We start from the raw sequence: 12,195 nt of genomic DNA, 5'->3' as shown, positions 1-12,195 counted from the left end.
TCTAGGCATATTTTATCTTATTTTGTAAGTAGTTTGCCCACCAGAGTGTATTTGATGTATTCAACGGCCACTGCGTATGCAGGAGACAGAAACGAAAATAAAGAAGACGATTCTCGGCGACACAAAGGTTGCTTCGCATCGAAACGAAAAATCCAATCGATACGAAATCTCGCGGCGACAGCCAAAAAAGAGAGAGCTCAAGTGAAAGAAAATCTGCCAGAAGAAGAGAAAGACTGCGAACCTCCAAGGAAAATAAAAACGAGGTCACAACAGGTAAGTTATGTGTGTTACATCGCTGTTGCATTTCGGCTGGTTTGACTGAGATTTGTTACGATTTCTTCCGCCTTTTTCTTCCTTTGATTCTTAATAATCAAATACCCGAAATCAAATAGCTAAGCAAAAATTTTATCACTACAGCACACTAAATATGAGGTTGATATTTGTGGCACAAGACTGACCGACCTTCCAGTTCTTCGAAATGAGTTGAAATCTTGCTCAAGCTGCAAAAGAGGTAAGTTCCTGTAGGAGCCTTAAGAAATATTTTTCTCAAAAAGAAAAAAAAAAGAGACACACAAAACAAAATAAGTCGGTAAAAATAATAGATCTTTTTATAAATCTCATATGAGTATATTAAAATGTTTGTCTCTGGTATTGTTGTGTAAGGTGGGTAAAATAATTTTCAGGTAAAATAAAGTATTTTAAAATATTAAAAGTATTGTTTAACACAGTGCAGGAAACTTTTTTTAGCTATTGAGTATGGGCATTTAGACAGGCTCAAATATGACTTTTTTTGCTGGTCAAATTTCAGAGTACAATATCTTACCTCCTGTCATCTTGAACTTCCACTTTCTTAAATTGTTTACTTTCCTCTAACTATTTGCTTCTATGCATGAATAAATGACTTTGATCACTAGGCCATTTATTGCACCCACAGGTCCATTATCCCTTACAAACATTATGGAAGAAAATCAAAGTGGTCTCAGTAGTATCTTCAACATTAAATGCAGCTTCTGTAGTCACGTAAATGAAGTAAAATCCTCTGCTGAACATAGAGCTGGAAGCTATGGTCCTCTTGTTAACGATATCAACACAAGTGCAGTATTGGGATCCCTCCATGCTGGCATGGGGAATACCCACCTAAATAATTTACTCTCTAGAATGTACCAACAAAGAATCTTAACCTGTTTAAAAGAAGAGAAAGAGAAGTTGGAAATGCTCTAGAGAAGGTTGCTACAGATAGCTGTAAATTTAAATTAAATTTAGAAAAAAATTGCTGAGAAATCTTCTGGTCTATCTGCAGACCATCTCCCTGGAGTAGCTGTCTCCTATGATATGGGTTAGGAAAAAAGGGGAAGGGGACACAACTCTGCAACTGGTCATGGGGCCACCATGGGTCTCGCTACTGGAAAAGTTGTGAGTTATTCCACAAGATGCAAGGTGTGTCGAGTAAGTAGCCATAACAAATTAACTGGGAAAGAAAAAAAGCATGATTGTTGAAATAATCACTATGGTCATCAAAATCAATGGAAAGAGATGTTGCTTGTGAACTGTGGAGAAAAGCTCCTCTGTCTGGAGTCTAATTTTCAATTTATGTAGGGGATGATGACTCAACAACCCTTACAGACATAAAAAACAAAGTCCCTTATGGTGTTGAGAAATGGTCCGATCTTGGTCATGCCAAGAAATCCCTCAATACCAGACTGTACAATCTTAGAGACTGCTGCAAAGGATCGAATTGCTCAATTCTCAGTCCAAAGGTTATAAATTACATCACCGAGTGCTTTAGTTTTTGTGTCAGCTAAATGTGGGAGATCCTGAATCTTTAAAGCAAGGTCTCAAAAACATTATTCCCCATGTCTTTGGGGAGCATACTTGTTTTAATGTTTCATGGTGTGGTTTCAATTAAATTCCTGTTGCCTACAAACATACAGACTTGCCGAATGGCAAAGATCTCTTTGGAGATTCCCTAAAAAAAGCCTTAAGTGACATTCTGGACGAGTATTCTACTGACATTGTCGTGAACAAACTGACCCCATGTGCTAATTCCCAGAGAAATGAAAGTCTTAATAGCACCATTGGTTCTAAGAACTCCAAAACTCGTTTTTATGGAGGCAGTGAAAGTAATTATTTTTGAGTAGCATGTGGGGTGGCACAAACCAATATTGGATACAACCACATTGGAAAAACATTAGAGATTCTTAATATTGAGCTTAGTTCTCTATACGAAAGACATGCTAAAGCAATGGACAAGATGGTTTTTATGACAAACAACAAAAAGGAAAGAAGAAATTCAAGAGAAGGTGTAACCAGTTATCTTAACAAAAAACCTCACAAACACTCAGGAGGGAAGTCAGTGAAGGGATCACCTATCAGTCTTCAGCAGGTCTAAATTTGGATCCAACAATATCAATTCGTTATCTTTGACACATAACGACTTGCACAGTGAAGCTAGCTGAGATGTGCAAACTGTCTGCTGTAAGTGAAAATGGGAAAAATGAATTCTCCACTTACATTCCCCCAAAAGCAACATAAGTTACAGTGCCTACCTTGTCCATGGTATGACCATAAAGACAATAAAAGGAGTAAGGACATTGTGCCAAGGAAACATTCCTGTCGAAAGTATAACCATAGAGGAAGCACTTGGTGACTTCCTGACTCTTATAACTAAAGTCAAGTCTTCTGTCTTCTGAGCGACATCAAATTAAATAACTGTTTTAATTGGTCATAATTCGGCAACGTTCGATGTCCCTACTCTCTTAAGAAAAAGTGATTAAAAACTTCAAAGATGGCATTACTGACATGAATGTCTACTTTGCGGATAGTCTAAATCTGATGAAAAAACTGATTAAAACAAACACAAAGCACTTGAGCTCGATTCTAGTGGATACTGCAAACCAAACCAAACCAAGACGTTGAATGATCACCTAAATTATCACTCTATTTTTTCTATTTGGCGTCGTTGAGTACTTAACATGTTGTAGTCATCTAATCTTTAATAAATTTCAAAATTAAGTCGCGGAAGCCTGAATGGTAAACTTTTAAAAATGTGCCTAGTTTTGGATAACCTTGACCGATCTCTAATTCGTAGGAAAATAAACGTTTTAGTCGCTCAACGATACACTTAAAAATAATTTTTTTGATTGCTTAAATACCCAACCTCAATGAATTTATGCTACATTCTATTTCAGTACTCGAAATTAAGAATGCCAGACCATAATTCTGTAAATGTACTTGCACAAAGAGTCCAAATATCTCCCGAAGTTTGAATGAAACACCCAGGTAGACATTTTCAGCACAGAAAGACATCAACCATATAAGGCGGGAAAATAAAATCCCCTCGCTTCTCCTGAGGGAAAAGCGACAACCAACCAATAATCACAGCAAGAGTAAAAACAATCGAACATCACACACACTACTTCAGGGGTCTCTACTTAATTCACAACCTCGACACAAATTATTAACTATAGAAAAATAAAAATTAAACAAAAAAACATAAAATTTAAAAAAGGAAAGAGAAAGAAAACATTTTCACACGACCATAAAACCAAACGAACTTAATATTGAACAGCTGATGTATCGAGCAAAGGAATGGAGTTGCATTACTGCAGCAAGAGTTTAAACGTGTGATGTTAGAATTATCATCAACTTAGTTTTAAAATTGTTTTGAGGTAGCCTAAACAATGAGCATTTAAAAAATCACCTAGGTTTTTACAATCTCTTCTAACTCGCAGTCAAATATATAAGCGGTTTAGTTTCTCGTCGGAGACGCTATAAGAATTATTTTACGCTAAACCTCAATGGTATTTTGCTACATTTTTATTATATGGGATTTGGAAGACAACCAGCTGGAGAAGATACCACCTGGAGTCTACAATAGCAATACTGAGTTGGCCGAATTATAAAAACATCAAAGCATAAGTTCACGTTTGATACTTAAAGAATGTGTATGTCTTTATTTGTGTTCAAACACCACTTGCACATAATTTTGTCAATCACCAAATATGAGTAAAATTATACTCACATCGGTTGTCGTCAGTCTTGAGGCTAATTGATTTCCGGAATAAGGTTAAGGTTGCCGTATTTTTTGTTTAAGATGTAATTATTTATCAAATTTTGAGAAACCAGTTTCTCAAGAAAACACTTATTTTGTAGGTTGCTAAGGGGAAACAAGATTAAGAAGTTGCGTGGTGATTTATTTACTCCATTGGTGAAGCTACGGTACCTGTAAGTCAGGAAGCTCACTTTTATATCGATCTACTTTAACTTGAAAGGATATTAAATTTTGCTTTAGATATTTCCACGCAAGTGACAAAAGGAAAAACTTGCACTTCGCGCCCGACTCGCGCTTGCCTCCATTCGCTTGAAAACCCAAAAAATCACGCCAGTTCTGCAGCCTAAATGCTGACCTAGATATCGCTTTATTTTTCTTGTTGGGATTTGGATTGCATCCAGAACCTAGAGCCTGATTATTTCCGAGGGTAAAGATCAGAATTCAGATTCCGATGAATTTGAAAACGATCCGGATACACCAAAGAATGTAAGCTAACAGCTTGAGTAGGATTTGATTGATTGCGTGAACATTGAAAAAACGCTAAAGTAAAAACAAAGCCCATGTTGGTAAAATTGCCCTATGGAACTGTGATCTGCGTTCTCAGTTTTCGTTTTACCCGCCAAAGTCGCCAGGTTATTTTGGAAGCTAATAAAGCAAAAAAGTGAGAGATCAGAGATGTCTTTAACGTACTGTATGGCAACGATACGTATCCTTTAGAACTTTTATGGAAAGCCGATAAGTGTAGCCATCTTGCATTTGTGTGAGAACTTTGCAGCTTATTCTACCTTGTCTCTGAATAAGCCCTTTAACTGGTTTGATTTTTTTTCTCTGGGGAGACCGATTTAATTTTATCCTTAAAAAAAAAAAAACAGCTCGGTTTAAATAGAGTTAGTAGTCCCCTCTACTAACTCTGGCTTATACTCTTCTTGTAATTACATATTCGAGTAGAATGCGATCGCAAGTTTACACGTTTAGCGTGCTTTACAAGCTCCATGACTAAATAATTAGTTTAAAATGCATGCAGTAAAAAATGCATGCAGTTAAAAGGCTGCACGCGCGCAACACGCAAACTGCGTGTCACTACACACATTTGCAAGTGTGAGTGTAAAATGCGTGTAAATTACACGAAGTCACTCAACTACAACTTATTAAATGTGTTTACTGAGACGATTGGATTTACATTTATCCGTAAATACTTAACGAGTATCAGCAAGTTACTGGACTTTGTTGGGTTTCTTAATTCTTAGTTGTGGAAACCTTTGTTTCTATTGCGGAATCGTAACAGCTAACATGTGCTTGCATAGAGAGGATCATGACGTTTACTGCTGTTTCCGTCGCTGCCGAAACAGCGTAACCGGATCACTTTTCTACATGTTTCCGCCAGTATTCAGTTGAAAGCAACATGTGTTTCAGGTGACGTAATCTCTTGATGACGTCAGCGGAAACAAACGAAAACTTCTCCGAAACCACTTTGTTGCATGTTTCCATCGCGCATCTACACTCATGTAACATTTACTTGGAATGAGCTTTGAAAAATTTTCTTCAATACAAGGACACATTTCTCTGTTGTCTTTTGCCTGGGAAAGTTTTTCTTCCGCCCATTTTCTTTTCGGAGTATATAATCATGTTTTGTACCCGACCTAAGCAGTACAAAATATAGTAGAGTGACTTGAAATATCAGCTTGCACCACTTCCACTTTTCATCAGACAGTCTTTTTCCTATTGCGACGAGTTCACATTTTTCCAGAACCCTCCACCAACGCCAACACTAGACACATCCACTTGAAGTAGTATAGGTAACTGAGGACTGAAATAACACAAAACAGGGCCCTGAGCGATAAGCTTCTTGGACTCAACAAAAGCTTTGCCATGTGAGTCAGTCCACTGGAAGGGAACGTCTTTGTAGGTGAATTTTCTTAAAGCCTTGACCACATCACTCAAGTTTGGAGAAAACTTTGCCAGAAAATTCAGCATTCGGCATACTGAAAATTGCTTCTGCTATGATTAGGGCTGGGCTGACACCTTGAAGTTGAGCTGGAATCCCGTAAAAATCACTTTTGGGGTTTTAAACTTCTACCTGGCTGGGTTGAGCTCGAGTTCCACTTGTTGCATTAGCAGCAGGAAATTGCGAAGATTCTAATCATGATCTTTCTCGGCCTCCTCCTGTGTTATTCCACATCCATATCTAAGAATATACGATCCGCAATGTTACAGAGACCTTTTATTCCTGCCAGGGCTTACTGCTGTCTCGTTTGATATTCCTCGTTTCGCTAGAGACTCGCTAGGGCAGACGTCGCCACCAGTACCAGCCAAAAGGAGTATGAGAGATTGTGGCTAAGCTTCATTAGTGATCTAAAGTATGTTGGTGAAACCAGATATCGCATCAGCTACCACAAAATAATTTGCACCATTCAGTTGGGGCAAAATGTCCTCAAAACGGGGAATTTACCTTTTCGGCGTTCGATTTAGTGTAATGTCACGTTACTTTTGTTGTAAAAAAACCGCGAAAGCTCGGACATTGGGTCAGCTACCCACGACCCGTGTAAGGACCTCGACATTTTGTTGTAGATAATTTCCACTGTCGTGAAGCTTCTCTATACACAAAATTGATTTCTTTGTTGTGTAATATGTTTGATTATTTATCAAGCAAGTTGTTATTTCACTACCGCCAAAGTAGATGCGAAGAATGTAGCAAGAAGCGTAAACAAAATAAGAACCGATTTCAACGCTGTCAACGTGGCAGAACTTTAAAAATATTTCGAGGAATCGGGGGATTTCAGCGAGCAGATAGTTGAAAACTTCGATCGTGGAAATCGTCTCCGCAGTTAAAAAATTGGTTCTGCCGATGGATTCAAATTTCGAATAAGACGACACCACCTCTTCAAACCATTCTGTTAATCAGGAGATACAAATTCCCAAGTCATCTTTCGTAAAGACTATGTACATTGTGGACGCGTCGCTGCCGTTTGGATTGTAAGACATTTTTAGTCATTTGAGTACTACTCCACCGATTTGTCAGGGACTCGCCGCTTATATATCATTTTAAGATAAATTCCTATTGATCGATGGTTATGTGGAATCTTTGGTAACAACTCAGTTCAAACAAGAGGGTGTTCATGTATATGTGGCTTAAGCGCAGCCTTTGAAGAAAGTCAAAACGGACGAGGTAAAGGAATACCAAGATCTCTCTTTTATTCTTGTTTATTCTTGTACACATAGCTGTCTTTCTTGTACACGAACGACGCACTTCGATGGCATGACCCTTTCCACCTTTGCCTTCTCAGCTTTTGTCTAACTGCTCCAAGAAAATGGAAAAACTTGAACGAATCGCCGATTAGACAGGATTGCGATATTGGTAATCGTTTTCGCAAGCATCATAAGTGCCTCTCTTTGCCGCAACCATTCTTTTGGTATACTTGGGGAACTAAAATCGTACTCGTTCATCGTGTATGAGTCGGTTTTAATTTAGGGAATCAAGGCTTGCTCGTGTTTCAAAGCGATTCGAGAGTACAAATTTCCATCACGCATACCTTTTACCAATCGAGTTCGAGGGCCGTACCATAAGATACGGACCTAGTTTTTCCCGCTGGGTTTATGGCACAAGCGCGAAGTGCACGGGAAAAACGAGGTTCTTTAACCTCCAGTACGGACCAGGAAAAACGAAGTTAATACGATATGTACTATATCTCTCGATTCAAATAGAAGGGAAAAAGATTTTAGTTTAAGCGGAACGGCCAGTGATGATTAACGAGCGTCAAATTCTAAGCACGAGAACATTTTATTGGCTTCCAATAAAAACTGGACTTTGGGTCAAAAGTTCAAAATATTCGTTTATTACCCATGCACAGTTTAGAATAATGCAAAATTACACGAAAGCAACAGTTTAAGTATACCAAGGTTTCCTGTAAGGAAGTGAGATAAAGCGTTCCATAAGTAACAGTCTTGTCGAGAGTTTTTTTTTTTTTTAATTCCTGAAATCTGCAAAGCACAACGCGTTTCTGTGTAGAGAGTGCAAACTAACGGCTAACTTTGTTCAATGTCAGTGTCAACGTCAAACAAATGAATGAATTTGACATCTGCAGGTAATTGTGGAGAGAATATAGCTTTTGATGACTCTCATAAGAGAGATATCTTACCTTTGTCTAACAATTCAAAAAACCACTTTGAGCCCTCATCCCTCTGTGGTCCTGAGGCAACTTTCTTCATTGCTTTAGTTACAGACTTTGCACCTGAAAATAAACAAAAAAATTAATACCAATAAAATGCTAACTTTTAAGAAATAGTCATAATCATCAAGACAAAATGAGCTAAAAAATACAAGTGTGTATTGAGTACCATGCCAAGAGTTAAAGGAATTAAGCATTCCTTTTGACAAGATCCATGTTTTTAGCTGTAATACAAAGTCATATGCCACCTCTGCAACATGGAACCCTGAAAAAAGAATTTCTTTAGCTGGATTATAGAAGATACTTCTGACCTCCATATTTGTATTACATATGCGATATGATATTATTGAGGATGCAAATTTATCATACTTTGTGTCTCAGAGAGATAAGTCAGCAGCTCTTTTGTCATAGGGACCTCACAGCTTACTGCTGAAGATTCATTGGCCCTACTCCAGTTGACAACTGCTAACACCTTTTTGGTCCTAAAGATAATCAGTGCAAATGAAATGATTTTAGGAATGGTGTTGAACATACCAGAGGTTCAACATATCATACAAAGAGATCAAGTAGAAACCATCTTACCAGAAAGAAAGGGCTGACACTGTTGTGTGTGCTGTTGATCGACTGGAATCACGCCTTGCATCTGTTATAACTCACTGCAGGAAGAAATGGTAGAAATCAAAACATAAAAATAGTCACATTTCTCTACTCACAGATATTTTCAAGGTTTACAATCTGATGTAAGATTTTATATCTTTGTATGTGCCAGTCTACATAATATATTCTGAGTATGGCAGGTGTATAAGTATATGGCCAAAGACAAAATGAAATTAAAATGACAACTTGTACCTCTCCATTCACAGCATATGCAGGGTTACTCTTCACTTGTTCTTGAGTAGCCAACATGGACTCATTGGAGATCCTCTTCACGACTGTCAAGTAACTGAGCTTTTTCAAGACTGTAGGAAACGCTTTCCAAACTATTTTGTGTTTTCCAAAATAGCATTTTCCGTGAAAAATGGACCTTTAAGACATATTTTTCATATCGATTCCGCAAAATATCGTGCTTTTTTCCAGACAAAATGAAATGTTGGCTTTAAAGCAGCACTATTTAAGCAAAAAACACGGAAATTTCTCCTATTTCTCCGTCCAGTGCTGCAGAAATTCTGCACGCATTGACGTCCAGTGCTGCAGAAATTCTGCACGCCTTGACGTCCAGTGCTGCAGGAATTCTGCACGCCTTGACGTCCAGGGTTGCAGAAATTCTGCACAGTATGACGTCCGCAGAAGCAGAAATTCTGCAAGCAATGACATCCTGAGTTAAAGAAATTTTATGTGTTGCAAGGTCAATGCTGCAGAAATTCTGAGTCGTTGCTTTTCCATTCTCAAAAAAGACAAATTGTAGAGGGCCCACGCATACCAACAATTTCGATCAGTTTTCTATTTATGCTTTTTCTATTTTTCAGTGATCATAGTTGAAATAACAATACTGTGTATGCTGATGTTTTTTGAATGATAGGATAAACTTGTGAAAATAAATCCACGGTTGGAAACTAAAGGCTATTAACAGAGGCCCATACCCGCTTTATTAAACAGAACTTTTCATAAATCATGCAGGCTTTTAATCAAATGCCAAAAGGTAAGTTGTTGAAAGGAAATTAATTTTCTCTTCCCTGCAAAAAAAAAATCATGTAATTGAATTTTTGTACACATTCAGGATAAGCTCCTAACACATTTAAGATTCTTTTTAAAGTTTGTTTTCAAATTTTTTAAAATTTCGTTTAATCAAAGAAAAGATGGAAGTAATCCTGTCTTGGCATAAGGAGAGCTCATCTGTTGCAGAATAGGATGATCTGTTCATTTTTAAATAAATTTAAAATTAGATGATCTTGGAATGAGAACACTTGAAGCCGAATTTACATCACCATCACTGAGTGACGATATCGTCATTAATTGATATGAGATAAATGTTTTTCCTCGAAGTTACCCGTTCAATAATTTTGATTTCAACTGACGATGCAAGATTTAGATTTTTGACTCCTCTTCCTTCTGTTCACAAGGCGATGCAATACTGTTGATCCAATAGTATCCATTAAGAAAATTAGTCTTTCAATGCTCACACATAATTGTCTAGGTGTCATTTGCCTTGAAACAGACCAGTGTACAATTACGGGGGTTTGTAAGGCCTCCTTCTGTATGTATGGATCTGAAAAATTAAAAGAAAGTGAAGTTACATCACATGGACATTTCAAAACAGGATGTATGAATTCATCAACACTATCTTGACTATGATTTGAACAGGTCTTGGTGTAACAAGGTTAGCTTGGCTTTCGCGCAGATAATGTTTTACTGAAGTTTAGCTGTACCGAACCTTTCGTATAACCGTGGGTTTATTGAAGCAAATTGAAACGCATCCCTTCAGTAAATTCGTTGGAACTAATTTGTCCTGAGAGAGGACTAGTAAGATATTGTAGGCCTAAGACGAATTTTCAAAAAATCAGTTCATGCTTCATGGACATAAAAGAGAAAATTTCTAATCTCTCCTCTTATGTTCATGGTTTCAGGAAAAACTGGAGGTTTTCACGCTATGAAAAAAAAAGAAAACATTCAGGTTCAAGTATACTTCAGGCCTCATACAATTTCATAAATTCACGAATAACGTTAACCTTTCAGTAAAATTCACGCGTCGCATTATAACTTTGGCCTTCATCACGCGTCACGTATAAACCCTTAGTGATGCACCAGTTTATTCATACCTTAAGTTTCCTCTCAGAAAGTGATTCTCCACAGGGTCCAGCAAAGGAATGTGATGACTTTTGCAAAAACTCCGCGCCAATTATTTTTGGAGAAAAGGTAAACTCTTGTTCCTGTTCTGTAAAGATACGCAGCTCCTGATTGTATTATTTTGATGCACCATACTTCCAATACTCCCATTCCCCTTATCTTTCGGAGGCATCTGGCGTATGAAGAATTTAACGGACGCAAATGAGATGTGAGTTAGTTCAAAGACCAACTATTTTCAAAGCCGACAGACCGATGAATCATGAACTCGTGTCTTCTCATCATTGCCTCTCTTGTAATAAAATTTAGGGCGCAATTAAGAGCGGCGAAGAGAGAGTCGCAAACAACGACATTTCTGTCTGAGGTTTTGACACCTTCAAATCAATTAAGAATAGGACATTTTCCCGTGAGTGCTAATCTAATCAACTTAAAGCTTCCTCGATTCTTTCTCTTGCTCGTTAACTGTTCGAAATGCCTTGCAACTGTAAGGCCTTGTCCACACTAAACCTTTTTAAGCTCAGAAATTTGAGGTTTTTTTTTATAACCATACTAAGGAAACAGATCTATTTTTCTTCGTCCCGGCGGGCTATAAGTACACTGGCGGCACATTGGGCATGCACTCAATTATGGTTAATTATAAAACTAAAGAGCCGCGACGCCGGCGGTTTTGAAAGGCACCGATTTCGCTCAATGAATACTAACCTTCACATGCTTAGCGCTCACGGTAGGCCTAGTTAAAGATATGAAGTCTCCATTCGTTTGCATTATATACCTAATTGGCGAGTATAGGGTTAGTATTTCGATTAGAACTCGTAAGCTGTGCACTGTGCAATTTCACCAACGAGGGACAAAAGTCCCTTCAACCTATTGTTTTACAAACCGCCGACATCCGCTCGTAATATCCCAAAAATCGTAGAATTGGGCTTTAGTCAGCTTTGTTTGCTATGCGCTCTTGTCAGACTCTGAGTGGAGTTAATTTGTATTCGTCGAACAAAAATATTTCAACCGATGATGGCGAGGACACCGGAAACATATCCCAGTTCTACGAGCCATGATAATTTTTACGATTCGGGAATCAAACCAGAGGAAAGACATCCCAATGAAGATCAGTGGGTTGAATTCGATGACTCAAACAATCCTTTGAATGCAGGATCTTTCATTTATGGAGGAATAATTCCGGATTTGGAGAGTCAATTA

At 37.9% G+C, this 12,195-nt stretch overlaps 1 protein-coding gene, 1 long non-coding RNA gene and 1 pseudogene across 2 annotated transcripts in view; 1 reads left to right on the top strand and 2 right to left on the bottom strand.

The window, feature by feature from the left end:
• LOC149050919 (uncharacterized) overlaps positions 1-12,195 on the bottom strand; it is a 218,824-nt gene that overhangs the window by 178,869 nt on the left and 27,760 nt on the right. The gene's annotated exons all lie outside the window — the stretch shown is intronic.
• Positions 55-2,389, top strand: LOC149050923 (uncharacterized; annotated as a pseudogene).
• On the bottom strand, positions 8,266-9,174 carry LOC149050922 (uncharacterized). Its single transcript, XR_016184092.1, has 4 exons — positions 9,067-9,174; positions 8,587-8,699; positions 8,322-8,482; positions 8,266-8,280 (listed from the first exon to the last, which is right to left on the bottom strand). It is a non-coding gene; the product is annotated as an uncharacterized LOC149050922 (long non-coding RNA).

The sequence above is a fragment of the Pocillopora damicornis genome, chromosome 2 (genome assembly GCF_964200805.1).
Source record: "Pocillopora damicornis chromosome 2, jaPocDami1.2, whole genome shotgun sequence".
Taxonomy (NCBI): domain Eukaryota; kingdom Metazoa; phylum Cnidaria; class Anthozoa; order Scleractinia; family Pocilloporidae; genus Pocillopora; species Pocillopora damicornis.
The sequence above is the reverse complement of the archived record's forward strand: the minus strand, read 5'-3'. Positions and strand labels throughout refer to the sequence as shown.